The sequence below is a fragment of the Diaphorina citri genome, unplaced genomic scaffold (assembly GCF_000475195.1).
Source record: "Diaphorina citri unplaced genomic scaffold, Diaci psyllid genome assembly version 1.1 scaffold2235, whole genome shotgun sequence".
Taxonomy (NCBI): domain Eukaryota; kingdom Metazoa; phylum Arthropoda; class Insecta; order Hemiptera; family Psyllidae; genus Diaphorina; species Diaphorina citri.
This window is the reverse complement of record NW_007379660.1, coordinates 1-4,592: the sequence shown is the minus strand read 5'-3', so window position 1 is coordinate 4,592 and position 4,592 is coordinate 1. Positions and strand designations below refer to the sequence as shown.

Below are 4,592 nucleotides of genomic sequence, written 5' to 3'. Positions count from 1 at the left end.
AAATTTTTTATAAGAATAAAAAATTAATAAAAATGATTCCCTTGTTATGAATTTGGAAAAGCTACCGGGTTTTTCTTTTCTCTATTTAGAAAAACTCAACACGTACAAAGGACGGGTCAACCACTAGTACCTCCTATAGTTAGATTAGTAATAGAAGCTAGTGAGAAGAGTTTAAAGTGAAAATGTGTTTCAGGACTTTCAGGCGAAATCTGTTTGTTTGTCTGACCGTAGAGTAGACATCCTGCATGCATTCATATGGGTAATAATGGGCAATTCAATAGTCCTAAACTAAAATGGACGCGGCATATCAGGGATCGGGAAGAGACCGCCTTAACAAAATAATATGGGTAATAATAATAATTAATAATACATTCACATGAATGCGAGTAGGTCCCTAATAATTAATTCATTGTGATGTTTAAGTTTCAGAGATTCTGTTATTGTCTTAGCATTAGTCATAGAAGTGTCATTGTCTGTAACCATTACGTGGGCACCATCACTGTCTCTTTCATCATACTTCTTTCTAAGACTTGTTTTTATGTAGGTATATTTTCTAATGACTCTGAGTTTTTCTTCACGTAATTCTTCTTTGTTTTTGTTCTCATGTTCTTTTCTTTCCTCTTCTACCTCTTTCTCTTTCTACTCACACTTACATGTTCCATCTTCTCTTCTTCTCCATTTCTTTCAATGTCTTCTCCTTCCTCCTCCTTCTCCTCAGCTTTATCTTCATCTTTTTCTTATTCTTCTTTTTCTTCTTCATCTTTGAATTTACAAAGGAATTCTATACCCAATAAAAATAAATAAAGATCTTTAACAACGCTGATATTGTAAGGATCACAGTGCGAGTGGTAAACCTGTCTACACCCAGAGAAAGGTTGTGCAAATTCCTAGGGCTAATACCCCGCAGGGAGGACTTGATTATCTAATATCGATGGAATGTGGTGTTGAATAACTTGGGTATTTTCTATACCGGGTGAATCGCAAATCCAGCAGCAACAGGGTTTTTTTTTGTTTCCTCTGTTCGGTCAATTATACCTCATAACTCTCTTAACGTAAGTTTTTTTTCTCATACATCTGCGCTTGTGCAGAAGCCAAAGAGCATTTTAAACTGAGACTGTACTTACAATGTACAAATGGGGGTGAATCTTAAACCGCCCGGAAACCGGTTCAAGACAAGGTGAGCTTAGGCGAGTTTAGGTTTAGGTCATCCATCCTAATACGCGACCCGCTGGATGTTGCTTAGCGCCGGTGATCTGCCGAAAACTGATGGGTTTTCCTCTAGATCAGACAGTTCTCCAAAAACAGCGAACTTTTCGTGTTCACCCTGTATGCTTTGAGTATATGGGTTTCTGTTACATCCTATATCTACTGCGATATTATTGTAGTAGTTATTTTCGGCGTATTATATTCAAAATGTCAAAGCCTAAAACAATGGCCCTCTAATAGGGAGCCCAAGTCCCCCTTTCGGCCTTTCGTACGTTAGTTCTTCATAATGTGAAAAAGAATCAATACCCGTGGTTCAGTGAACTGTATAACTCAAAGGCCCTATACGCTGAGTGAATTTAGTTCGCTGACGCTGAGTGATTTTAGTAATGATGGATCTTCTCGGTAGTTTGGGAAGAAGCTAGGAAGAGAACAGTTTGGGGCTAAATTATTTTTGTGTTGAAGATGATATTATACATGCTTGAGAAATTTTTATATTAATCACTGTTGTAATTCCGGTGAAAAGTTCGCGTTTTTGTAAAGAAAAATCAACTCTTGAGCATGTCGTCACCGAGCGCGGGCAACCGACGTATGAAAATTGACATGATTAAACTCATCGAGAACAAACATGAACCCAATTTCAGCCAAGACTCGTTCAATATTGTTCGAATACAGTTTTATACATTTTTAAAACACGACCATAATTCTTTCCACTGTTGTAATTCCGGTGAAAAGTTCGCGTTTTTGTAAAGAAAAATCAACTCTTGAGCATGTCGTCACCGAGCGCTGGCAACCGACGGATGAAAATTGACGTGATTAAACTCATCGAGATCAAGCATGAGGTTACCATATTGGAAGGTGAGTGGAAAATCGACACTACGTCTTTTTGGGCCTGTGGGACTATAAATAGGGATCAGAGCAGCCAAACTCTAACCAGCCTTGCTAGCTGGAGGTTACAAAGGGTTTATCTTGCTTCAAAGGAAAAGCACAGTCCTCATGATGGTTGACTGCGGTTCAGGACGGGCTAAGTAATCTTGGCTACAGACCATCAACCCCCCTCGGTGCAGCTACACCGCTACAATAACCACGTCTTTTTACTATACTCTAATGGCGCCCAATCACACTGATATCGTCTGACAGACCGCGGTCTCAGACCTAAACGTGTACTTGAGACTAGGTCTGTCGGACCTCATTTATTACGTTCCCAAAATAAATAAGTACAGCTAGCATCTAGTAACGTGAGAATATAATGGACAGTAATAAAATACTTGCCATGCAGAGTTAAACCTTAACTTTTCCTGTGTTCAGACGGGGTCATCGTTTTTCGCCAGCCTCTCAATCAGCCCTGGTGTTATTGATGTCGGCTGACATTTGGTTTTGGCTACAAAATTTTCATGAGTGGATGCCCTTCGCACTCAACCTTTGCTATTTCTTTAGCAAGGGAAATTTCAGCCAGCCTCAGCAATTATTACTATGTAAATAATAAATTACCTACTTAGTTTTTGATATATTGATAGATTCTGACGATGGTTTTGGCTACAAAATTTTCATGAGTGGATGCCCTTCGCACTCAACCTTTGCTATTTCTTTAGCAAGGGAAATTTCAGCCAGCCTCTCAGCAATTATTACTATGTAAATAATAAATTACCTACTTAGTTTTTGATATATTGATAGATTCTGACGTAACTTTGTGAAGATTCATCTTGAAAAGAAGAACACAATAACTTTTACTCTTCACAGTTGGGGGAGGGGTTTTTTTTTTATTGTTTATTCAAACAGACATGTTTCGCCATTGCTGGCATCATCAGTGTAAACTGTACTTACTTTTTCACAAATAAAATATCTTGGGGGGGGGGAATAGTAACTCACCAGTAATCCCATTTTTCTTCATCCGGCATAAAACTAAATCCTGAAGGTCGGTCGATGATAATCCTTGTTTTCGTCAGACAGTCCGGAATATCCGCAGTTATGTAGGTACATAGGTACTCCAATGAATAGGCTTATGGTACCTGTAGGTACTCAATAAGTAAGCAACTTCACCAAAATAAAGGGGCACTCCAAAAATATTATAGGGTCCGGCATAAAACTAAATCCTGAAGGTCGGTCGATGATAATCCTTGTTTTCGTCAGACAGTCCGGAATATCCGCAGTTATGTAGGTACTCCAATGAATAGGCTTATGGTACCTGTAGGTACTCCAATGAATAGGCTTATGGTACCTGTAGGTACTCCAATGAATAGGCTTATGGTACCTGTAGGTACTCAATAAGTAAGCAACTCCAACAAAATAAAGGGGCACTCCAATATTTGAAAGGATGATATTGGTCTTGCAAATCTTGTATTTCTATCCATTCCTCCTACATCCGTTGAAGTAGAAAGAGCTTTTTCAGCCGCTGGTTTAATATGTTCTCACTTGAGGACCAGATTGTCAGACCAAAGTTTGTCAAGTTTATGTTTTTTGAGATCTCACTTTCAGATGAACAAATGCAGACCATCAACTGACCATGGACCATGCCTACATATTGACTAAGATTTAATTCATTTGACAATTTTTACCTACTTTCAATTTTCAATTCTGTTCTGTTTGTTCTGTTTACTTGAATTCATGTTCTGTTTGTTTAATTTTTTGTTTTGTTTTTATCCACAAGTTTCTATTTTCACGGTATAAACGCTGTAATTTTTATTTTCTTTAAAAACGAATTTAAATAAGAGAATTTGGTGGTAAAGATCGTTATCTTTATTCAGCAGTGGATTGATAACAGCTGGTTATGATGATGGTGACGATGAAAACGAATTAAATTTTGTTTACCTATTGTACAGTTTTGTGATTAAAAGGTTAGCAATTACTTCAAATAGAAAGAAAATCGCAAAGAAAGAGTTTCAGTCACCTTTGGCGGGGGTTTAGGTGATAAATACCTATGTTGCCCCTTCAATTGCATAAGTGCGGGATCCCGCGCGATTGGCCAAATCCCGCGCGGGATCCCGCGGGATTGGAAACGTGCGGGATTTGCGACCCCTAATTCAAACAGACATGTTTCACCATTGCTGGCATCATCAGTGTAAACTGTAATTACTTTTTCACAAATAAAATATCTTGGGGGGGGGAATAGTAACTCACCAGTAATCCCATTTTTCTTCATCCGGCATAAAACTAAATTCTGAAGGTCGGTCGATGATAATCCTTGTTTTCGTCAGACAGTCCGGAATATCCGCAGTTATGTAGGTACTTCAATGAATAGGCTTATGGTACCTCTGTAGGTACTCAATAAGTAAGCAATTAGCAACTCCACCAAAATAAAGGGGCACTTCAAAAATATTATAGGGGGCACCACAATTTTTTTTAGATCACACCAAACGAAACAAGGAAGAATGTGATTAGAGAAAATAAAA

General features: G+C 38.3%; 1 long non-coding RNA gene across 1 annotated transcript; it reads right to left on the bottom strand.

Moving 5' to 3' along the window:
- Nucleotides 1-3,277: 3,277 nt before the first annotated feature.
- LOC113471279 lies at nt 3,278-3,502 on the bottom strand. The gene is made up of 2 exons (XR_003394043.1): nt 3,455-3,502; nt 3,278-3,388 (listed from the first exon to the last, which is right to left on the bottom strand). It is a non-coding gene; the product is annotated as an uncharacterized LOC113471279 (long non-coding RNA).
- Between the last annotated feature and the right edge of the window lie 1,090 nt (nt 3,503-4,592).